The sequence below is a fragment of the Aedes albopictus genome, chromosome 2 (assembly GCF_035046485.1).
Source record: "Aedes albopictus strain Foshan chromosome 2, AalbF5, whole genome shotgun sequence".
In the NCBI taxonomy this organism is placed as follows: Eukaryota; Metazoa; Arthropoda; class Insecta; order Diptera; family Culicidae; genus Aedes; species Aedes albopictus.
Genome location: NC_085137.1, coordinates 416,839,179 through 416,865,774, shown reverse-complemented (window position 1 = coordinate 416,865,774; position 26,596 = coordinate 416,839,179). Strand labels below are relative to the sequence as shown.

Below are 26,596 nucleotides of genomic sequence, written 5' to 3'. Positions count from 1 at the left end.
TCTTTAATCAGCAATACATAGATGGCTGAATATCAAGTTGAATAAAATATTATTCATCTGGGTAACCAACTTTAAAACATACACCTACATGCAGAATTATTCATCTGTTGTTCAGCTATTAGTCTAATAATTTTTGACAGCTGCCACAAGCATGGTTTTCGTGAAGTCCACGTCGTTTCTTCAGCCTCAATATAGACTTAGTTCAACTTATGTTCTTGACCATTCAAATACAACATGTTATGATCTTGTTTTCAAGGACATGTATACAATGGTGTGTGATGTAGTTGCTAAGGTGAGTGACTATAAATCAGGTCCGAGTTCAATTCCCAGTCTCCCACAGATTAATTTATACATTCCTAAAGATCTCTTTTGGAAATAGACACAGCTAATTTTTTATTTTATTTTTACACAATTAATAAATTTACTTGATTACTGGTTAAGCGCATATTAAGCTCTAAATCAGATTTCCGCTAAAGGTCGAATAAAATCACCAAAATTAGATGATTACTAGCTGAATAAAGGATTGTATCTCTTGTGCTCAGCTTTTGTTAAAATGAAGGCTGATTTAAAATAGTTGGAGAAACGTTTGTACACCATCAAATTGTTACCTGGGATGTCTTATGATGTATTTTTTTTCAAAAATCGGTGACACTTGATCCCCCTTTGAGCACATGGTTTATTTAAAAGGAAGATAACTCCACAGACTTTTTATTCGTTTTCTTGTATTTTCGATGAAATTGTGAAATTGCCATATTTCCCGTATTTTGAAAATAGAAAGACTTGATCCCCCTTTTCATGGTGTTTATTTTTCACAGATATAATGTGTGTGTAGTCCTCGAGGGATCAAGTCTCCCCATGTCACTGTTGTGTATACTAAGCTGCATTAACTATTGCTCATGAACATACAATACACATGCATGGTAAATATTATTAGCATATGATAGATTTCGTAGTTCACAATAAAATACACAGTAGATATATTGTTACTTTTTACAATAGAAATTAAACCCATATAGTTCGTACGATAAGTGAGCATTAGATTTATTAGTGACAATTGATTTGATTGTTCTGCAATAGTTCTTTAACCCTTCAGCGCGCGCGCCGTTGTAAAAAGTACAACACTACCAAAAAACCTCGCTCGTCGTATACAGCGCGAGTGCGGTGCAGTTTCAGCTGCTTGATAGCGCGCGTCCTGGAAGGTTTATAAAGTTACTATACCTATATCCATTCCATACAAGAACGATACAGTGCAACTCCGATTATCGTGAAGCTTGCTGGGTTTGTTGTTCATCGAAAATAACACTGATCGACAAAATTTTACAAATTTTGGTGTTATAGGATAAGAAAAAATAAAAGAACAGGGGTTTGGGACCCTAGAAGTGTTATGACCGAAATTTGTATGGAAAACTTGGGGTGTTCAATTGATATGCGCATTAGCATGAGCCGTGCATATATTTAGGCGTTAGAAAACAATGAAACAAACCTAAATACTGAAAACGCCTAAAAGTATGCACGGCACGTACTAATGTACATATCAATTGAACACCCCAAGTACCGTCGCGGGGGTGGCAATGGGTCTGGGGGGTAAGATTGGGTCAAAACAGAGAAACATAAAATTTGAAATAGCTCATCAACTATCGTTAATTTATATTTAAAACTTTATGTTTTTACACGTCATGATGCAGAATAAGATGTTTTGCAATAATCGTTTTTTGCTAAATTTGTGGCTAAACTTATATGACGAAACTACCTGTAAATCACTCTGAAAAAAAATTCTCCTTGGTTATGTTTAACACAAGTACCTAACCATAAATTTTCTTAAAAGTGAATAGCTGTAGGTATTACCTGGTTGATTTAATGAAAAAAGCGGGCTGTCATTGCTCTTTTTATTTAAAAACTCAATATTTTCGACCCTATGCCTAAATATTAAGAATGGGGGTGAGATTGGGTCAAGCAAGTTATTGAGTGCACATAACCTTAACTAAAAACTCAACTTGTTATCCAGTCCCCATTTGACGTTAGAGTGGTGCCATGTTCACCGTATCTTGATAAAAGCTTTCTTTCAAAAATATGTCGAGAAGTGTGAAACGAGTGTGTTAATACGTTTAGTGCCTAAAATCATTTATAACAAAGTTCACCCATGCGTTTGGACAGCTCCTTTAATCATCAGCTAATCTTTAGTGTACTGCAATATCGTAAGCTCACAAAGTAGGCTTAGCATAACATTTGAACGACCCTCTATCTTGAGATGGAGTGATTTGTTTAGCAATATAGAGGCCAATGATCATGTACATAAGAGTTTATAACGGAGGGTTTGGTTAAACATTTCTTATGCAGTATATTAAAACTATCATGTTTTTTTACAATCCATCTTTCAATGCGCCCTTCCCTCATTGTAATCTCCCCTCCTCTCATGGAGGTTGAAACTCTTAATGAGAATGATGATGGTAAAAAATGGTGATACAGTATGCAAACGTTATTTTGTCAAATTTCAACCATTTTTTCGGTTGTATTAGCACTTTTAGGTGGATTAATCATCTTTTAAAATTACCCAAGTTTTTATTCGTCATGATTACATTATGTTTTGAGTAGGTTTACTAGATATGATTAATAAAATTAACTTATATTCTTAGATAGGTTATTTCGAATACTTTGACCCATTCTCACCCCCTGTAAGGGGTGAGATTGGGTCAATTTTCAATCATTAGTAGTTTAGTAGGTAATTCATATAACGTGATACTTTCTTGCTAAACTATTATTACCACATAGGAGAGTATACATACCAAATAAAAAAGTTATTCCGACTTCAATTGCATTTGTTATTTAACAAACAATCTTTGAGTATCCTTTTTTGACCCATTCTCACCCCAAAGACGGTACAAACAAACTTCGGTCATAAAATGTGATGTGTTCTTTTTTTTTTCTCATCCCATAACAGAATTTAGTATTGAGCGGGCCCATATAGCCGAGGCGGTAAACGCACGGGTATTCAGCATGACCATGCTGAGGGTGACGGGTTCGATTCCCGGTCGGTCCAGGATCTTTTCGTAATGGAAATTTCCTTGACTTCCTTGGGCATAGAGTATCTTCGTGCCTGCCACACGATATACACATGCAAAAATGGTCATTGGCAGAGGAAGCTCTCAGTTAAAAACTGTGGAAGTGCTCATTGAACACTAAGCTGAGAAGCAGGCTTTGTCCCAGTGTGGACGTTACGCCAAGAAGAGGAGAGAGGAGCGGTTTAATTATAGGGCACTGCACTGTTTTGATTTTGTATGGGATTTTGACGTTTCTTGGCCTTGTTGTTTACAAAATTTCTGTAAGAGTGAAAGAGAAGGTGAGAAGTTCATGCAGTGCCCTATACCCGTATTTTTTTATTTCGTCATTAGGGTGACCAATTTTTCAGATAGGGTGGTCTTGAAAATCAAGGTTTTTGAGAACTAAATTGTTTTCAAAAAATCATAACTTTTGAACCAGTTATTCGATTTAAAACTTCTTTTTTTTTTTTGTTTGAAAGCTATTGAATTCTAAATTTTAGGAAAAGCAGGTTGAATGGGCCAAATTGTGTTTTTGCGCAAAAAAATATGCGAATATATAAAACTAATATATTCACGTACGGATGGTCATGGGTTCGATCCCAGCCCTGGCACTTGGATTTTTTGTCAGTTACTCTTCCCCGCGAGAGCAGCTAACACCTGACCCTCTTTGGAACATATGCTCTAACGGACCCGGAATTTGGATATCGGCGAACAGCAATTTATAATGGACGACCCCCAATTGGACTGGAAAAGTAACAGCAGCCAACAGCATCATCGTGCTCATCATTCTACCGTGGACAGGGTAGAAAAATGGAAGCAGCACAAAGACACCAGTTCGATATATGTAATAGAATTAAAATAGAGTACATTTAGGCGCTGTGCAAAAGTGGAAGTTCAGCGCCCAATTAGAATCGCTCACGTAGTGCCCTAGTGGACAAAAGAGCTGTAAATTAGGTTAAGCGATTAATGGCTAGTTTCCTCTTCGTACGTACTGTGCAAAAAGATAGGACAAGTAATGGTCAATTAATGATTCCGCTTCAAAATTACTTGAGCAGTTCGCAGATGGCAAGTAAGGAAAAAAGTGTAACACTCTTAACGCCTCCCGTGCGAATCAAATGGATCTGTCACTTTTCCGTATGCGGAAAAATAGTCCATGCTATTATTTCGTAAGGAAAAGTAACGTTTCTCCCCATACTGGATCAGTTGTCAAAATTACTTGCGGAAAAAGGTGGAATTTTGCTTGAGCGCTTTAGGTAGCAACATAAACTTAGCTTAAGAATAAAAAAAATATTCACGTTTTTATGGTCTCGGGACCAGAGAGATAAAATAAATAAAAAATAAATAAAGAGGTGAATGATAAAGTTATTAATCATACTGTGGCCGGGATTTGTACGCCAATTGGATGCGATGACACGACGCCAGACCATTGAGTAATAGGGTACTGGTTCCCTTATTAAGCATGTGGCTCCCATTTTCATCCTACGAAAAACAAACGATTGAAGCGTTGTTTGTTTTGTTTCTTATTTTTGTATTTTTTGTTGGGAGTGAGCACGCATGAAAACAAAAAGAACGAAATCAATCGGTGCCGTAATCGCTTGTTTTCGAATAGGATGAATATGGGAGCGTGAGATTACTGATGGAACACATACCCTACTTGCCATGTTTTAGGCTCATGCAAATAAAACCCGTCATCGAGTTAAAAGCCCACCCGCCCGCCCCACGAAAAATTAAAAATAGCACACAGAATGTTGATGATTAACCTGGGCTTGTTAGGGGAATATCTGTAAGTAAAAAGAAAATGGATGCAAATTCTTAGTGGAATTCACAGGAACAGCACTTAACACGATTTTCTTTTTACACACAGAATGTCTTTATTTGGCATTTTTTTATATTCTCCTTATACCACATTTACTCCTTTCTTCAAGTTTTGGTTTCATGGATCATCTACAACCAGAGTTATATTTCGAAAACGATTTCATTTAGATGGCAAATCGATTACTACATATTATCAATACGATAACAAATCACGATACTTCCACCCTTATATCACACATTACACATTCACAAAATCAGCTCCTGCGTCCGCAAAATCGTGAAATTCGAAAAAAAATGCACGGTTATCTAGCTAAGTTTACTAGTGACCTTGGTAAACAAAAAAATATCGAAATTTTGCATCTAGAAAATGTACGTGCTGTTTTATAGAATGTGTAACTGTTACACATTTTTGTGTTGTCTGGAAATTATGCACTTATGAGTAGGCTTTTACATATTTTAGGTTCTGAGCGGTTTGAGCGTGTAATTTAACATAGATGCGTTCTTTCGTGATTCGATTATCCAGAGTGAAATAAAAATCGATACTTCAAATTATCAAGTTCGATCAGTAGCTTTTTCTACAAAAGTTTAAAAAATTGATTAATACGTTCGAAACTTAAAAAACTGGTTTTTGATGCCTTCTTATGCATATATTTACATTTTTTCAAAAATTATAAAAAAAACTGATGATTGGATCATTTTTCAGATGTTATTGTTAATTTTGCACTAAATCGACAATAAACATATTTGTAAAATTTTTCGCCAATGAATTTATCACAGTAAAAAATTTAGGGTAGTTGAGTACAATCTAAAACCAAATAAAAGTTATTTCAATCACGTGATAGTGGAAGCATGTAAGATTTTGCGTAGAACTGAGCAGTTTAGGGTGAAACTAGACCAAAAATATTTGGAAAATCCACAATAACTTTTTTCCATTCAAAGACAGGGACTTGATAACTTCGACAAAAACATGTGTTTTTGTATTCCTTGTGACTTTGTAGAAGACATGAAAAATTAAAAATATATCGTTCAAAAGTGATACTTGAAAAACAGTTTTAAGGGGTTGTTCATGAAAACGTCGTAAATTCCAACATTTTGAGTATATGAGCATTGGTGTCCAAAGAAAGTTTCTTATTAAAAAAAATTATCTACAACTTTTCTTAAGAAATTAAGCCTATAATTTATTTTTTATTGTAAAAAAATCGATCACACTTTTAAATAGGTTGATCAAGCCCATGTACAAGGGCGGGGGATGTTTGGGGGCTAACTGGCTAACCACCAACCCCTCAACTCCTACTATTTACTTTTGCAAAAGTCAGGTAAAACCCTTCCCTTTCCTCCTTTTCTGTGCACGGGCCTGAGGTGGATTAATCACCAAACCCATTATGTCAAATTATACTTGATTTTAAAAAATGGCTAAATTAGCTGTTATTCAGATATCATTGCATCGTTAATTGGAATACCATTTTAAAGCTGATTTTCGTATTACGCAGTCAATGTGTTCGTCTGCCATCACTTCAAGTTGTTTTCCAACAAATTTTTGGGTTTGGCATTTTTGGCAGTGGCAAACTCGTATATGACCGCCTCAAACACATCGATCAACAGCGGCGTAGCCAGTTTTTTTTTCTTGCTCACTCTCCTAAACAAACACTCTATCTGTATTATACAGATTTTTGAGCATCCGCACATATTTTGTTTTATATGGAATACAGATTTTTGAGGTAGAGGAGAAATTTTATGTTTATGTAGGATACAGATTTTTCACCCAAATTTTGTATGGGATACAGATTTTTGAATTTAGTGATACAGTTTATTCAAAAAATCATCTGGCATCCCTGGGATAGAGGGAGGGACCATTCACCCCTGGTTTCATTCCTCTCTTTCTCATGTTAGAATAGAAAAGTGAGCAAAAAAATAAATAAAAAAACCGGCTACGTCGTTGTCGATCAACACTGTTGTGTTAGGGGCTGTCCATAAACCACGTGGTCATGAAGGGTGGGGGGGGGGGTGGGTGGGGTTCGGCCAATGACCTTTTTGTATGGACGAATAAATTTTTTTGTATGGACTAATGACCACGCGGGGGGGGGGGGGGGAGGGGTGGAGAAGTCCCAAAAAAATGACCACGTGGTTTATGGACAGCCCCTTAACGTAATTGATTACTGTTATTTGGATTCAGATTTTCTCCATTCTAAACATTATACAAACTAGATTCTGGAATACTGTTGTGAATCTACTAATCGCTGTTAACAGATTACTCATTGATTCTGTCAGCTTTTGTATTGCCATCCAGATCGTTGTCAACGTTGGGAAATCGTACTCCCGAATCTATATTTTAGCTACACAGCTAATTGCACTCGTTATATTTTTTAACGTAAGGCTGACACAAATTTCGATTTTCTCTTATGTCAAACACCTCCCCCCCCCCTCCGAAAATTTTGGTCGGAATTCGATAATTTGAAGGGGGACACAAATCTTATCGTTTATGTGTCAGACTCTAACGAGTTTCGGTAAAAGTTACTAACCTTACCATTTTTTTTCCAGTAAAAATATTTGACTGCTGAGATTTCGGTAAAAAGACTACCGAAGTCGGTGTTTTTCCATGTAGGTAGATTATTATTCTCTTCACAGGCTTCCATTCCGAGTAGGTGGAAAAATCTGATGCATAGCACATTCAGTTATGATTGATTGAATTACTGAAGAACAAAAACTGATATTGGTTTGATTGATATAAGAGGTAAAAGAACAGAAATAATAGCAAAATCTAATATGGTGAACTACTCAATAATAGCTCGTTGAGATATTACAAGATCAAAACAATAGCAGACAAGATTTAACACTTTTTTCTAGAAAAAAAAAATTAAAAAAATGTCAGCATCCAGCATCGAACCTACGGCCTTAGGATTCACAGCCGGTAATGCTCACTACTCAACTGTGACTCGCTGTTGTAAATAACATGGGAATAAGAGCATGCGGTTCTTCGTTTCCACAGCTCAGAGAGGGGCACATGGCATTTCACAAACATTGAGCCATCTCTATGGGTGTATGTGTTTCATTTCGTGCAGAAGAGCTAAACTTGTTCTTATGTAGAAATTTTCAGCTATTTCGACAAGAACAAAAACTGATATCATATCACTTTGAGCTATTCGTGCGATATTCATTAGATTTTTGAATAACTCATTAAAATCACATCGAGCTATGACAGCAAAAAGTGTTTGATTTGAGATATGATTTAGATATTCTCGTCTACACGGGTAACTACGATAAGGTTTGTCATGTTATGAAGATACGAAGCTGCAAAAATGAATTTATAGTAATGAATGCACTGCATAAAACACCAAGCAAAATATAAGAAAAGTTTACTAAAAATTCTCTGGGAATAGTTTTGTGTTGTTTTGATTAGAACACTACTACTAATTGGATTAGCGAATTATAAAAAAAAGTTCGGTGTTCAGTTATTAAGAAATGCCAGAATAAAGAGAAAACATATAGTGTGTAAATTTGCTGAAAGAAGAAGTAATAGGTGAATTCAACTAATTTTCAGTATCAGCACAGCAGAAAAAATGAGATATGTACTGTAAAAAAACTAAATAAAACTCTCACAGCAATTCATTGTATACCATAAGCAAAATGTATTTATATTTATTGAAACAATTTGTAATCGATATTATTTCATTTCTTCTCGTTTCAGGTTCGTTGACAATATTCGAGTTTATGATATTGGTGATGCATTTATGAATAAATGAGTCGATTTGTTGAACGAAGCGTCTTAAAAGATTAGTAAGTAGAAAGAATCCTCGTATCTTATAACGTAGGTAAAGGCAATGTATTAGATTGTTAAAACAAGAACTTGTTTCTACAATACGTGTCACTACCAATTTTTTTTTTGTTTCGAAAGCTAACTTATGTGTATCTGACATATTTTAGACCACTGAATCCGAATACAGACTCTGATTTGCTCCAGCATGTCAAATTTTCGATCTATACCTCAGTTTATGTGACAAAATACGGGCACCTGCCCATTTCTTAATAAATGAGACTTACTTATAGTTCACCGCAGTTTAAATGGAAAATGAAACGACTTACCTTTATTACTAAAAACAAGAATGGCAGAACGATATATTTTTCCTAAAAAAATAAGTATTCCAACAAACATCACTATTACCAGTGATACGTTTTGAACCAGTATCCCTTTAGCACTCGCATCGCTCGTAGTCGCAGTCAAGCAGAAGGAAGCAAAAACGGAAGGAAATGACATCGAAAAGCGAAGACGACATTCTGGCTAATAGACTTTCGGTACCGACAGGGTTCAATCAGCCGCCCTTGAAGGCAATGCTGTCGAAGACGTCGCGCTGATGCCGATGTGGAAGCTCCAGTCTGGAAAGTGAGAGATAAATTTTAATTCCACCTAAATTGACATGGCAAATTGCAGAAGCCCGTTAAAAATTCAAACGTAAAATTTGACGCTCGAAGAAATGTGAATATTTGCACCAATGAAGCAACATGGATCGTAGGAATTCTCCAACCCGGATCCGCGCAACATTCCAACACGTCTGGCACAGCCCCCGCAGACACGCAGATGACATTTCTAGGACGAAATCAGGCAATGCAATATGTGCGGGTGAGTGACTGACAGAGCCGCAACGCAAAGCCACTGCGGATAGCATCTCAGACGGAAAAGATGGATAAATAAATGTCTTGCTCCTATAGCTAACCCCCATCCCAGCGAGGCCGGAAGCCAGAGGCTAGACGAGACACCATCGCATCGTCATCACCATTCGCTTCTGTCTGCGTAGGTACCTACACGGTAAAAAATCTGCACTGTGATATAAACTGAATGGCACTTGAATTCGCACTACTGTTCAATCAGTTTGTTATCAATTACATATCATTTGACAAAGAACATCCAATACCTCTTCAATTTTAATGTAACTTCACATCAATTCGTTGTTGACAATGTTTTGATTTCAAAACTAAAATTTAAAAAAAAATGTGTACAGTCGCACCCAGATTCGATACCAGGACCTTTAGAGTCACGATCAACTATTTTACCACTACACTGCTTCACATCTGTTAGAGAGGTGTGAATCGAAGCGAAGCACTTTCTACCGCCTGTCATCTATATTTACTTTCATGCCTAAAACAGTCATTACCAAATCAACAACTTTTCACTTTGGATCGTATTGCTTTTTACAGTAGTGCAAATCGAAGGGATTTTCTGTTGATTTCTCTGGTGGGTTTGTTTTGGTCCTCAAATCAACACTGACAGCATTGCGATCTCAAAGGAAAAGCACTTCTGATCATGTTGATTACGACATTGAATAGTTAAGGGATTTTTCCCTTACATCTAGCGTGCAGAATTTTTACCGTGTACCATTCGTTTTCCAAGGCAGCAGCTGGATGTGACTTGTGAATGCGATGATGGCATTTGCTAATTAATGGAGGAAATGTTAAAAAGGATGAGAAACACGTTTTCCGGTGTGGATCTTTGGGTTCCTGAAGGGATTACAGGTATTAGATACCAAGACAGGAATTGTAACTCAGGATTGCTTGTTGTCGGCTTGTTTGAGCACTGGATGGGTGGAGCTGTGTGTCACCATACAATTTTTCAAAAAACAAAATGCATGTTATGGAGATTTTACACATTTAGAGTTTCATGTCCTGATGCATACTGAAAATCTAATGCAACTGCTAGAGCAATCATTTTTGTCAGATATATTCAAGCCATGCATTCTTTAAAAACAATCCTCCACAGATTTCTTCAGAAATCTCTTTCAACGTAAGAAAATCTTCCACGAATTCCTTCAGAAATTTCTCTAGCGATTTCTTACAAAAAATCCTTTTGGGTCTCCTTTAGAATTACGCTTGTAATTCTTTCAAAAATTCTTAAACTGCTTCATTTTTAAAATTTTCCTGCAGTTTTTTTTCTCAATTTCAGGGAATCCTTAAGAAACCCCTATCTGGATACTTGCATAAAATATTCTAGGGATTCGTTTGTAAATTCCACCAAGATTTTTTTCAAAAATTCCTCTGGGGATTCCTCCAGATATTTCTCTAAGAACTCCTTCAGAAAATCTTCTATGTTGCTCCTCCGAAGTTGCTGCATGAAAATCTTGCGGTTACTTCAGAAACTCCTTCTTGAATTTCTTTAGAATTTTCTGCAGATCTCTTTGTTCTGAAATTCCTATAGAAAGTCCCCCGAATATTACTTTTGTAATTTCTCTAGAACTTTTTCAGGTATTTCATGCAAAGCTTTTCATGAAATTCTTCAGTTGCTTCAAATTTTTTCAAGTGATTCTTTTTTAAGTTCATTTAGAAATTCATCCATGGATTCTGTAAGAATGTGTTCAATGGGTTACTTCGGAAATTCATTCAAGGATTCCCTCAAAAACTCGCCTAAGAATCTCGTTAGAGGTGTTTCCCGGGATACCTCAAAAAATGTATCCTAAGTTTCTCTATTTTTTAGAGATTCTTCCGGAAATTGCTCTAGCGGTTTGTTATCTTAGAAATTCTTAAGGTATTCCGTAACGAGCTCTCTTCAGGCATTCCTTCAAGAATTTACTCGGGAATTTGATTGAAAATCCCGGAAGGAATGTCTGCGTGAATTTCATCAGGGATTTCTTCTAATGATTCTTGCATGATTTCTTTCAGTACCAGTGCTTAAAGCAAGAATTATTCCAGAAATATGTACACAGATTCTGTCAGAAATTTCTTCGAAAATTCCTCTGTCTATTTTCTCAGATACTTCTCCTGCGTATTTTCTTCAAGGATACGTTTGGACATTTTCTCTAAGATTCCTTCAGTAATTCATTCAGAATTTTCTCTAGAAGTATTAATTTGGAATTTCTTCAGGAGAACTCCTGCAGCTTTACTTTTAAAATTTTTGTTTCCTCAGACATGCTTCTTTCAAGACCTGAGTTCCTCAAGTATTTCCATTGACTAGTTTCAGATATTCCTCCAAGGATTCTTTCAAAAAAAAATCCTTCAGAGATTTATATTTCAGAGGCTCTTTCAACAATATCGCCAGAGACTCCTTCAGTATTCCATGGATTTCTTCAGGAATTTTATCGCAGATTTCTTCTAAAATTCTTCAGTAATTCCTTGAGCTATATATTCATAATCAGAAAACTAGAAAACATTCCAACATTCTGTGAAGAAAAATACGAGGTAGGTACAAGGAAGTTCGATAATAATCTAAATTTTGGCACAGTGCCCTATACGCTTAGCATAAAAAAACAGTCCCAAAATTTAATGATTTCAATTGCAACTGATATGTTTAACGAATGTTATGAAAACCCAACAATAACACATAAGCATAGGATACCGAGCCTCTTGAGCAGTGACTATCTGTTGAGAATATCAAATTGAGTTCATTTGAATAAAATTCACCATGATGTTTAAGAGGACCATGCAGGAGTTTCTCTTGAAATTCATTCTGGAATTCCTCAAGGAGTTCCTTTTGGGATTCCCATTTTTTGAGAACTCCTCCAGCACTTCCGTCTCCAGATTTCTCCAAGTATTCTCTTAAGGATTCCGTTTAAGAATTCCTCCTTCTTGTACTCCTTCAGGGGTTCCTTCAAAGATCCCTCCAATAATTCCTTCTAGAGTTCCTTCCAGGGTTCCTCCAAAACTTCCTTCTGAGATTTCTACAGGAGTTGCTCTATGATTTTATCCATAGTTCAGGAGTTCTTTTAAGGTTTTCTTTTCTCCCAGGAGTTTCTTCGGACATCTGTCCTGGGATTTCAACCAGATTTTCTTTTAAGATTCTATCAGTACTTGTTTCTGGGTATGTATAGAAGTTTCTTCCTGGATTCCTCCAGGAGTTCCTTCTGGATTTTCTTCAGCAATTCCTTGCGGAATTTACTCAAATATTCATTCTGAGATTTCTGCATTCTTTCAAAACCCCTCTTGGAGTTGCTTCTGGGATTTCTTCAGGAATTTCTCCCTGGATTCTTCAAGGATTTTCATCTGGGATTTCCAGGACTTTCTTTCCAGGACTCCTCCAGGAACCCTATCAAAATCCCTACTCTCCTATTATTCGTTATGGAATTCCTCCAGAATATTCTTTCTTAGAGTGTTAGCTGTATATCTTCCGAGATTCCCAAAAAGTTATTTTCTGGACTTCTTCAGACATTTTCTCTGAGATTCTTTCAAAATTTTCTTCCGTGTTTTCTTCAGAAAGTGAACCAGAAGTTCCTTCTAAGACTCTACAAATAGCTCCTTCCAAGAATTTATTCTAACTTTCGCTAAAAGTTCCATCTAGAATTGCTCTAGGAACTCCTTACGGGATATCTTTACAGATTTCTGTATAATGTCTTTTCAAGATTCCTGCAGGAGCTCCTTCTGAAATTCCTCTGGAAGTTCCTTCAGTAATTCCTTCTACGACCCCTCCAGCTCCTTTTGATATGTTTTCAGAAGTTTTTTTTTCTGGGGGGCGATCAGGCTAACGCCGGTCCATGGCTGTTTGTCTCCAGTTCCGCACTCTGCGTAGGGTCCGCAGATCGTCCTCCACTTGGTCGACCCACCTAGCTCGCTGCGCTCCACGTCTTCTTGTACCGGTCGGATGACTCTCGAGAACCATTTTAGTCGGGTTGCTATCCGACATCCTGATGACGTGACCCGCCCACCGTAGCCTCCCGATTTTCGCGGTATGGACGATGGTTGGTTCTCTCAGCAGCTGATGCAGCTCGTGGTTCATTCACCTTCTCCAAGTCCCGTCTTCCATCTGCACTCCACCGTAGATGGTACGCAGCACCTTCCGTTCGAAAACTCCAAAGGCGCGTTGGTCCTCTGCACGTAGGGTCCATGTTTCGTGCCCATAGAGGACGACCGGTCTTATCAGCGTTTTGTAGATGGTTAACTTCGTGTTTCGGCGAACTTTATTCGATCGTAGAGTTCTGCGGAGTCCAAAGTAGGCACGATTTCCTGCCACAATGCGTCTCTGAATTTCTCTGCTGGTGTCGTTGTCGTCGGTCACCAGTGAGCCCAAGTACACGAATTCTTCAACCGCCTCGATTTCAACACCGTCGATATAAATTCGGGGTGGCGGGCGCGGTGATTCCTCCCTGGAGCCCTTTGCCATCATGTACTTTGTCTTCGACACATTAATAGTCCGATTCGCCTGGCTTCACTCTTTAGTCGGATGTACGTTTCCGCCATCGTCTCAAATTTACGAGCAATAATATCAATATCATCAGCGAAACCAAGCAACTGAACGAACTTCGTGAAAATCGTTCCACTCGTGTTTATCCCCCTCTAAAGCAATGCTAAACAGCAAGCACGAAAGACCATCGCCTTGCCGTAACCCTCTGCGAGATTCGAAAGGACTCGAGAGTGTCCCTGATACTCGAACTACGCACATCACTCGATCCATCGTCGCCTTGATCAATCGTGTCAGTTTATCCGGGAATCCGTATTCGTGCATAATCTGCCATAGTTGTTCTTTTTTTTTCTGGGACCCCCAAAATGTTATCCTCCTCCTGTTAGAAACTGATTTTGGAAATCCAGAAGTAAAACCATGAGAATTTTTTTAAAAATGTTCCTTCGGCAATTTTAGAAATTATTGGGGGAATTCTTCAAGGAGGCCCTGTAGAAATTATGGAATAATGCCATAAAAAATCCTTGAAAAAATCCTTGAGGAATAAAAAGATTTCCATTGAAGACATCTGAAAGAATTTCAGGGAAAATGCCAGAAGCAGTTTCGGCAAAAATCCTGTAAAAATGCATATAAAAATTTGATAAATTTCGAAAAAAAAAATCAATACAATTAGTAGAAAGCTACGTAAACTAAACCACTGAATCACAAACAAAGGAAGGATGAAACATGATCGTTGAGATTTGAATTACCTCATGACAACTAAAATGCCGTGTCATTAATTGGCTCGGTAGCTTAGTTGGAAAAGCACTTGTCTAGCGAACAAGGGTCGTGAGTTCAAATCTCACCTGAGCTGTGGATTTTTTTTGGAATTTCACTAATAACTTATCCATCTTTTTCACATATATGTATGATGAGTTTCATTAAATATCATAAAATAAGATTGCCCAACAAAACATGTTATTAAAAAGATATATTTTGATAAGTTAACAATAACAAATTATGATACAAAAATAGGCTATGTAATTTGCTATTCTCCTCTGCTCGGGAGAAAACTATCTACGGCGCGTCCCGGCTCTCCAGCTTCCGATGTTATGAAATCGATACGGCTATCCACGGTGACATCAATGGGTATCACTAGCAGCACCGACTCAATAGCAGCAACAGTCGACAAATGCTGCCTAGCTGGTGCAGTCAAAAATTGACTAGAAGTAACGGAAGGATCAGGCACTGCTAATTTGTTAATGGTGTCAAACTTGCCTTCGGAATTGGGTTGGAAGACCCCTACACCACTCCCGCCCGCAGGACCAGGACGACTGCTGTACGCTGGCTGGAATGGCTCGACTACGGCGGGGGGCTTCAGGGCTTCCACGAAGCTAGAATCAGTGCGTCCCAGTGTTGTATCTATATGCGGTGACGGTGTTGCAATGTGATTTATATAAGGTGTGGAGGAAGTCAGCTTTTGATTGTGTAAGTGAGTCTAAAATATAAACAAAATTTAAGGGGAAGGTGGTGACGTCATACGGTTTCAACAATAGAATGTCACCAGTATGTCTTATCAATGAAATTATTCGTTTTACAACTGTTTTTGTCGGTTTTGTCGATAAACTCGAAAATATACTTAGACATGGCAAATATTAGCATAAAGATTGCAAATGCAGCCCAAAAACGGCACACGAATAAGTGTTTTTTGTGTTTTTCAAGAGCTTGCAAGAGAAACGTTGCCAGTCGTAGCACTTCCTATGCACTCCCTTCGGAACTGCCTTCAAACAAGAATCATTTTAGCCTGAGAGTTTCAGCTAATCATCATTCAATTTTATGTTTGCCAAATTACTAACTGAAGGATCTTCGGTTTTATGTGGCTCGAAATCCCGAAACCTGAAGATTAAAACGAATTAAAACAATATTAACCCTCTAATACCCAACCCCGCCTTTAGACGGGGTATAGTTTGAGCATTTTTGTAATTTTTGTTTCGTAGAAAATCAAAATTTTTATATTTTTGGCTGATATTTAGGACTGTTTTGTATATCTCATAATGGGTTTTGGTGTATTTTAAAGCGTATTTACATTTTTTAAAAATCATTGAAAAATTGATGTTTTAGTCACCTTCTAGAAGTCATTGTTTATTTTATATTGAACCGCTACAATTAACATATTTTAAATTTTTCCCAAATCATTCTATCCTAGTTTTATAGTTTAAGGGAATCGAATACACTCTAAAATTATTTTCCTTAAAATTAAACGGAAAATATTTTTTTTTATGAAAAAAAATAAAAATTAAAATAATTCATCAATAATCATAAAATCTCAAAATGTTTTCATCTCAAAAAATCCATACCCCAAATAGGCTTCTAAGAAAAATATAAAACTGTGGGGATGTTAAAAAATAAAAATTAGTAAAATCAAAAACTGAAATTCACGAACTCGAGAATTAAAGAGAATCATCTTCCAAAACATGTTTAAATCGATTTTAGATGACGAAAAATGATATTTAGATCAAAATCAAAAATTTGGGTATTAGAGGGTTAATGACTTGAAACATCATTACTCACCGCCTTGAAAAAAATTCCTTGTTTCTATTTTGATAACAATGTCCTAAAAAAACTGGAGCAGTGCTTGCAATGCACTCCACGCTAAAGATCGTAATCACATATTTGTGTTCATTCATATGAAAATGGCACTTTTGAATTGATATTGAAGCTTGTATTAAAGTAAGTTTTAATAATCCCATATGTATTTTAAATTACTTTTTTGAAATAAATGCTATTAAAACTGTTCTTGAAAGAATGAATACACAGGGTGAGAGGATTTAAATTTAAAATTATTGTGCAAAGTTATGAACTGTTTTGACATAACAATGTTTAGCGTGAAGGAAATTTTGATAACAACTCGTAAGACGTCAGGGAGCGTCAATCGGTAAGGGGGGGGTTAGGGGTTGCTATGTAACAACACAAACTGTGCACTAACACAAGCAAATGCTTGTGTAGTACATGAAATGATCTCTTCACCTTACTTTTACCACATTGACGGTGTTGGAGCAGGTACGAGTTGGCTAGAAGCGGTGAACGGATCAGAGGTCGTCAGGATCATAATATCGTTGTACTTGCTTGCAATATCCTTTTGGAAACGGATGGAAGGTCCAACATTGATGCGGCGAACTATACAGGTGTCAGATTGATGTCCAGTTGATTGTTTACCGGGCGACGGGAGTGTTTTGGTTGCTCCATGATTTCCTGAAATATCAAATCAACCAACCAAGTTGATGCCAGTAGAGCTCGCTCCTTCAACGACGGATCAAGACCAATTTTGAATGAAACGAATGACATGTTCGAAACATCCTTTCCTTTGGGCACTAAACGGACCACATCACACGGCGAAGAAATATCCCTGCAACGAGCCACCACCTTCTGCACATCCTCGGTCGAAATGAGTGGCTGAAAACCCGATAGGCACAGCCAAAACTTGGGAGTTACTGGAGCAGGTATGACTGAGCTGATAGAAAGATCAGTAAGATCAACAGTTTCTGGTACCACGATCGGTATTTAGTGTAGTCGAATCAAATTGTACAGCATCAACACAAGGCCGTTTTGCTCCAATTTTAGGCCACTTGAGGAATTCCACGGAGTCATGTCAGTCGATCCTGAGCGACCATTTCAAAAATATCTGAAACTTTGCACAGTTTTTCAATTTCATATAAATCGCCATTTTTTGATATTAAACCTTCATATTCACTCACGACTAACTTTTCAAAAGGGTGTATGCGAAAATAGTTCTAAAATATTCTAAAAGCTGTACAGCAAAAACGGATTGTTCGATTGTTATAAATTTTTCAGCAAAGTTAGATAACTAAATGATGATTCCTTAGAAAATATACACTGTAAAAAATTTCTTTTTCTACTTTGAAAAAATATGATATTTGTCACAAAAACTCAAATATCTCAAAACCCTATCTTTTTACCAACTTCAATTTTTTAGGGGAAATGGCCCATTATATCAGCTATCTACCATAAAATTTTGGTGATGGTAAACTGATAAACAAAAAAGTTATGACATTTCAAACATTTCACAATTTTTACATTTAGTAACAAAAAAATTTTTTTTCTGTGTAAATTATTTCGAGAATTATATTTTGATGCTGATTTTATTGTAAAGGCTACCGCCTGAATTAAACAAGTTGTTTTCATGATACTTTAGTTTGATTATTCGTAATTACTATAGTATCTATTTGAAACTTAGACGCGATCCAGTGTTGTGATCAAAAATATTGAGATTGTCATACTTTTTATTGTACGTGACTGGTGAAAAAATCCCTTGATAGTGTTGAAAAGCTGTTGATTATAAGAAAAATGGAATTGAATTTATTTTTAAGACAAAAGCTGTATAATAAAAGTTTTTTTATACGCGTAAACGTCTAGTTTATCCGCAAAAAAAATCCCTCTTAGAGAACAGACTTTATGATCGGAAGAATGCGAGTAACTTCAACAACAACAAATGCATAAGAGGTACATACCACAGACAAACAGACGAAACGCCTAGAACAATTTTAGTGAAAATTCATCGCCCAGTTCACACTATCACCACCTGCTGGAAATGTTTCATGAAACACTGCGTTGTGCAATATCGTCATCAGAAGGCGCTAGTGTGAAACGTCAAACGCAAAGAAAAACGATGGGCGCTCTTCTTGTTATGAAAGCCACAACCAAGATTCAAAATGATCGTTGAAGGCGTGGTCAATGAAAATTTCGCCAGTGTTACATTTGTTTGTCTGTATACATACCTGACAATGCTCACGAAAAAAACAAAAAAATACTACCGCTATGAATATTAAAAATTGTATAGTATTTTTTTTCTTCAGCCACCAACACCAAACAAGTAAGTTAAAATTAATAAGTGATTTTGTTTATTATAATCTAACGAACAAAATGAACAGTCGCTTTCTCAAAAGTCTTCAACTCAACGCTCTCTTGTAGACCGTTTGATGAAAAAAAATGTTCAAAAGAGTTATGAAATCTCACCGAAAGCACCATAGATAAACTGAAAGAGACTGGTTATGCCCAAATGTCCACATTGTGTACAAAATTACGCATTTGCACGTCCTGCCGTCTAGAATTTGACAAACGAGCCATCTGTATATCATCGGTAAAGCAGGGCGCAGGAAGTTCGAAAACGACAACAACTGAGAAATTGCCATCAGCGACATCTGTTTAAACAATTTAATTACGCCCCTTTTCAAAAATGCCCTGTAATATTCTTCAACATCTATACCCATTTCAATATTTTTAACGTTGCAAAACACGCTTTCAACATTCATCTTGAAGAAGAGGGAAAACACTTGTCCTCAAATGTAACAGCAAATTAATGAATAAACGACTAATGCGCGGAGGGCGTGATAAAATCGGAACATTACGGTACATAGTATATTATATTATATGTATATATAATATATAATAAAAACAACTTGTTTTACTCACGCAAGGCCATTAACAATAAAATCAGCATCAAACTTCAATTTCCGGCCGAAATAATTTACACTAAAAAAAATTATTACTAAATGTGAAAATTGTGAAATGTTTGAATTGTCATAACTTTTTTGTTTATTTTCATGGTAGATTGCTAATACAATGGACCGTTTTCTCTAAAAAATTACGTTGGTAAAAAGATAGGGTTTTGAGATATTTGAGTTTTTGTGACAAAAATGATATTTTTTAATGTTAAAAAAGATTTTTTTCACAGTGTATATTTTCTTAGGAATCGCCATTTAGTTATCTAACTTTGCTGAACAATAAAATCAGCATCAAATCGCGATTCCCGGCCGAAATAATTTACACAGAAAAATTTTTTTTACTAAATGTAAAAATTGTGAAATTTTTGAAATGTTATAACTTTTTTGTTTATTAGTTTACCATCACCAAATTTTTATGGTAGATTGCTAATACAATGGACCGTTTTCCCTAAAAAATTCAAGTTGGTAAAAAGATAGGGTTTTGAGATATTTGAGTTTTTGTGACAAAAATGATGTTTTTCAATGATAAAATAGATTTTTTTTCACAGTGTATATTTTCTTAGAAATCACCATTTAGCTATCTAACTTTGCTGAAAAATTCATAACAATCGAACAATCCGTTTTTGCTGTGCATATTTTTGAATATTTTTGAACCATTTTCACATACACCCTTTTGAAAAGTTAGTCGTGGCTCTAAATAAAAATTTGATATCGAAAAATGGCGATTTAGATGGAACTGAAAAACTGTGCAAAGTTTCAGTTCAATAGAAAATCATGAATTAAAAATTTTCCTTAATTTTGATGCTGTTGCTTGGAATCGCTCACTTGCGAAGTGAAGGTGTAGCGAATTGGTTCGTTTTATTCCCACCAAGTTGACCTGCCGACAACACATCAACTTTCTTGCTCAATTTACCGACGACGTCAGCGAGTAATTGAACCTGGGATGATAGATTTTCCGAAGTATAATAACCCGCTTGAGCAGAAAACGGGGAATTCATTTTGTCTTCCAAGTAGCGTTTTATGCTCCAACCGTTCAGTTCAGATCGACAGTCGCTGCAAAAGAACACCGCCTTTCCTTGCGAGAGTATATCCCGATTGGCACGGTGATTGAATCCGCGACATTGCTGACTGATGTGAAAAAGGCATCGCAGAAGCCACATCGTACGGGCTCAATTCGTTCCAGTTGGCATTCTTTGCACTGTTTCTTTTCCATCGCCACTGGTGTATCGCAGACATTGGTGGAATAGTTATCCAGTACGATTGGACGATTAACAGACCTTAACAGCACGACGAACGCGACAAATTGTATCAATTTGTAAAACTGTTTACACACGAAAAAATACTTAAAAACGGACTGCAAATATGCGTGATTCCTCACGAAATTCTAGAGAACGCCAAACACTCTGCATTCAAAATTATAAGTCAAAACAACTTCTAAGAATTGCATCAGGAAGATTAAAACAATTCACATTAATTTTTTAATCTGCTTAACCTTTTTCTGCATATGATCATATAAAATATTTGAAATCTGGTCCTGAAGGGACGTTTTCTTGAATTTGTGAAAGTCTTTACTGATACGGTGCTATGAATTTTCAAAGAGCTCTAAGAGGGCGTAGAATAGACAATTTTAGTCTGGTGCTTGTAGGATATGACAATGATTTTTGTTTTTAAAATATTGTATCCGAATGATACTAACTCATTAGTGTCATTAGCATTCAATTTATTATAAACAAATGTATAAACAATTGAAAAAATGATTTCGCATCTCTGTTTTAGATTATTAGGTTTTTTTTTCGCATGAACAAGTCAGAACCCTGCACAAACGCAAGGAGGAAAGAATTATCTAGACCTGTTCTCGAGGTAAATCTTAACATACTAACATCAGTATATTTTATTTACAAAATTATACAATACATCCGTTATGGAAAACGTCATCATGTGAAATGTTTTTATGCAATATGTCTCATTCACTCTATGATCACAAATCACTTTCCTTCATGTAGTTATATACAATAGATGTCTTTATTCTAAAGTGCGCTTTCATCGGCTTATATTGATTAGCGGAACCAATGCACAAGTAGTGTTACGGAATACTGACAGTCCGGAACCCCTCATGATGACCGCATTTGACTCCAATTAACAGCAGCAATAGTGTGCAACTAAGGTATGGGTGCGGCGGGCGAGTCATAAATTATTTCACAATAATTTGATCTGTCGCTTCCAGTCATGATAATTATCCGTTTGATCAAAGCGACTTAATATGCTGCTGCTTGTTTGGGACTATTGAATAGGCGACGATTTTGTGATGATGACGTATCGCCAAGCCGACTGGCGGCCTGTATCGATGACATCCATCCTGACGACCGAGGTGACAAGTTCGGTTGGCTGAAAGCCAACCACACCGCTCTCTCACCGTGGTTTCATCAGCTCATTTCCGAAGTCCAATATTGATAACTTAATAACAGGATGCAACCGATTGTGTCTGGTTATAACTTAATTCATATTATTGCATGTTTCAAAATCTTTGTGTCAACGTTTCAGAAGCCGCGAAAACACGATGAAAAGAATATTTTATGCTGTACTGAAAACTTTTGGTGAAGATATGATTATAGATTTCATTGTCATATTCAAATAAATAGATTTGTTAAGTTTTCGGTTAAACAAATTTGGCTGCCACAACGAGGCATTGGTAAAAAGCACCATTGCACTACGAACCAAAAACAAGAACCAAAAATTAATTTACCCAGAGCGACACTGAACTTGAATGCTAATGAGATTCAGTTGTTAGAAATGCCTCCAGGTGGGAAAGTTGTTTTAGGTTGGCAAAGTTAAACGAGGAAGCGACATAAAAATAGCTCTCCATGCCTAACTAGATGTACTTCGAATTCATTAGTAGTTAGTCAAAATTAAAAACAAACTACCCAAATTACGTGCGAACTTGTCAAGTTCACTTCTAGTGAAATGAAACAGCTAATTCTGTTATTCGGATCGTTGCACCTCCTCAACGACCACAACCCAGACAACCAATTTGCACGTATAATGAAGTTTATGTTCATGTTATACGTACTTTAAGGCGGTAAAGTTACATCGCATAAGATGCAGTAAAAGTGCCTTATGCGTACAAAAGTGGAGGCGCTATACGTGCATTGACGGGAAAATAATGACGCTATATGACTTGAAGCGATATCTTATACGATGTACGGTATGCACAATTGCGATGTAATATTGCACCTTATGCGACTTAAAAATATTCAAAATAAAAAAATCTTGTCACCTAAGTATCGAACTAATAACCTTTAGATTATCGAGCCGCACTTCACAGTTAGCACCAAACACTACTTATGAAACACACTGATTAAATGTCATGGCATTCTAACTCACCTCAGTGCTTGTTGGAATGCACTTGTTTTCCATGCGCTGTACGTGTTCGGCAGGCTCTTTGGAAATCAAAATGATGTAGCATGATTTCCCACACAGTTACCACTACTCCTCTCTTGCTAGCACCACTATTTGTTAATTATAAGCTCAACAAAACAAAAATGATGGCTTTGTAACTTGTTTTGTAACCATAATGATGACTTTTCACTTTCTTTTAGCTTTTTGGCACTCCAACAGCACCTCTTTCATTGTTATCACATATCACATCGCAATATGCCAACGTTAACGATTCTAGCATATGCGAGTTTGTATGTACATTTGAACGAGTTTATTTTCCCTTTTATGCGATTTAGTTTGTACACCAATGCGAGTTAAACTGACATAATTAGAAAAGCACCAAGCGAAGTCGTATAATCATCGTAGTACGCAATTATGCGAATTCATTTGACACTTTGCGAGTTCACTCGCACGCTTTTGCGAATAAGCTAAGTTCGTCGCAACAAAACATCGGAATATCGTCTACTACGATGTAGTCATGCATTATGAAAGTTAATTTGCACTCTTATATGATTTTACCAGATACATCGCAGTAAGTTCAAAAAATAACATCATATGCGATGAAAATTGTCCTTCAGCCGTACATATATGCGATAGTGACTTAAAATAGTACTTTATACGATGTATAGCGTGCATCCTTATGCGATGCCTGGTTGTCTGGGAACAGACCGACGAACGATACGATGCTTTGCTCCCAAATTGGCACGTGTTATTTTGAGTGAAAATTTGATTACCCATCATAACATGAATGTTGATGTTGACGCTCTAGTACCAGCAAATATTGGAACATGCAAAGTCAGAAGTCATTTGCGAGTCATGTTCCTTATCATCAAGCTTCCGTCCGACACCGCTGCACCATTCCGGGTACATCAAAATCTACTACATATGGAGCTTTACGTGTCAATACACCCCTTTTATTGATCTTTCAACCTAAGGAAAACGGAAGTTTCACCACCATACCATCGCTTACCAGAGTAGCATACGTTCGGCATATAGCATTTCAATGAAAACTTCTCTTTCTTTTGGTAGAGAATGTGGCATATTGAATCAAATTCGCGTTTTCAAAAAACATCAAATTTCACAATTCATTTTTTTTAAGGAATCTGAAACTGTTGCATTGTCTATAACTATTGCTTTAACCACGAAGAATGCAAACAAATATATCTACACTGCCCATATTCGCATAGTCGATGTAACCACCAACGTCTGCTCTGATGGGAAAAAACGATTTTATGGATTTTTTCCGAATTTACATATGCACCGACTATTTGAATGAAATAATCTGTCAGTTTCGTGGATTACAGCTACAAAAAGTGATCCGCAATGATTTTAAGATGTTTCATGTAATTTTTCCATATTTAAAACGTGTACGTCAGTTTATGCGACCATTCAGTCGTTTTAATGAATGATTACACGGATAAGTTGACGTAACAGCCAGATTGCTATGACCGTTATGTTAGCTATTACGGTACCCGTTTTCTGAACACGTGTTAGATTTTTTTCCGGAATGTCCGTCTTCTTCTTCTATATGGCTCTACGTCCCCACTGAGACTTGGCCTGCCTCGCTTCAACTTAGTGTTCTTTGAGCACTTCCACAGTTATTCTTTGAAGGGCTTCCTTTGCCTGCCATTGCATGCATTTGTATATTGTGAGGCAAGTGCAATGATACACCATGCCCAGGGAGTCGAAAAAAATTTCCCGACCAGAACGAGAATCGAACCCGGTCTCCGTCTGAATGCCCGTATGCGTGCGTTAAATACATTTTTTGTTGATAAGCAGCAGTCCCGACTCGAAAGAAGAAGTACTAACCGTGGTTTCAGAAAAAAAAGCTAACACGTCACATTCTGAAAATGTGAACTATCTGATAGTGCGGTCGAGCGTACCATAAAGCGTGGGCATCGTAGTAAGATTCACAGTTGGTCGGATTTAAATCAGACCAGACCAACTGTTTTTCAATGGTTATGGGAAAATGTCCTGCAAGAAATTGGGATATCATAGCATGTGCATTATTTCTTGAAATACTATGATTCCTTGGCTTATCTTTACCTGTCCAAAAAATCGCCTAGTCCAATTGCACTTTACGCCGACCAGTTTTCTTATTTCGTTTATTGTGTGCAAAATACCGGAACTAATATTAATCCCCAGACTCTGCGATGGATCCTAACGGCTTCTTCCAATGCACCTTGCAATTAAGGCAGTCTATGTTGACAAAGTTATTTTATGCCTTATCCAAAATATGGTGTTGTACGTAACTATTTATTAAGAAATATTTACAATTTTTTGAGATTTACTTGATAAACTGAAACATTAAGTGTCAACCGCGGGCCTCATTTATTGTTTCTCATATTCGACAAATTACAAAATGTTACGAAACTAATTTCATTTTAATAACCTTGTACTATTCCTCTACACTAAGTTTTTACAATTAAATTAAAGCTCATACACCCAACGCCTAATCAGATAGATATGGATTTAATTTATCTAAGTTTTGGAGGATGTTTACGACTGGGAAGAAATGTTGAACTGTTGTGGCTTTCTCAGTCAAACAGGATTAAAACGGCTATGCCAAACTCCTGATCGTTTCACTTTTGTTAGACTGAAAAGCCACAACAGTTCAGTAGTATTGTTTCAATGATGGTTTTGAAACAAAACGTAAAACTTATAATAGTTTTGCTGTGGAATGATTTTACTCGTGGCTAACCATGAGTTTACTATTTCATTAATCAATCAGGTGCCACAACCCAGACAACCAATTTGCACGTATAATGAAGTTTATGTTCATGTTATACGTACTTTAAGGCGGTAAAGTTACATCGCATAAGATGCAGTAAAAGTGCCTTATGCGTACAAAAGTGGAGGCGCTATACGTGCATTGACGGGAAAATAATGACGCTATATGACTTGAAGCGATATCTTATACGATGTACGGTATGCACAATTGCGATGTAATATTGCACCTTATGCGACTTAAAAATATTCAAAATAAAAAAATCTTGTCACCTAAGTATCGAACTAATAACCTTTAGATTATCGAGCCGCACTTCACAGTTAGCACCAAACACTACTTATGAAACACACTGATTAAATGTCATGGCATTCTAACTCACCTCAGTGCTTGTTGGAATGCACTTGTTTTCCATGCGCTGTACGTGTTCGGCAGGCTCTTTGGAAATCAAAATGATGTAGCATGATTTCCCACACAGTTACCACTACTCCTCTCTTGCTAGCACCACTATTTGTTAATTATAAGCTCAACAAAACAAAAATGATGGCTTTGTAACTTGTTTTGTAACCATAATGATGACTTTTCACTTTCTTTTAGCTTTTTGGCACTCCAACAGCACCTCTTTCATTGTTATCACATATCACATCGCAATATGCCAACGTTAACGATTCTAGCATATGCGAGTTTGTATGTACATTTGAACGAGTTTATTTTCCCTTTTATGCGATTTAGTTTGTACACCAATGCGAGTTAAACTGACATAATTAGAAAAGCACCAAGCGAAGTCGTATAATCATCGTAGTACGCAATTATGCGAATTCATTTGACACTTTGCGAGTTCACTCGCACGCTTTTGCGAATAAGCTAAGTTCGTCGCAACAAAACATCGGAATATCGTCTACTACGATGTAGTCATGCATTATGAAAGTTAATTTGCACTCTTATATGATTTTACCAGATACATCGCAGTAAGTTCAAAAAATAACATCAT

General features: G+C 36.7%; 1 protein-coding gene and 1 non-coding gene across 2 annotated transcripts in view; both read left to right on the top strand.

Annotated features, from left to right (window-relative positions):
* Window positions 1-26,596, top strand: part of LOC109426789 (sodium channel protein 60E) — an 820,640-nt gene that overhangs the window by 515,804 nt on the left and 278,240 nt on the right. The gene's annotated exons all lie outside the window — the stretch shown is intronic.
* Trnaa-agc (transfer RNA alanine (anticodon AGC)) lies at window positions 14,726-14,797 on the top strand. Its single transcript has one exon. It is a non-coding gene; the product is annotated as a tRNA-Ala (tRNA).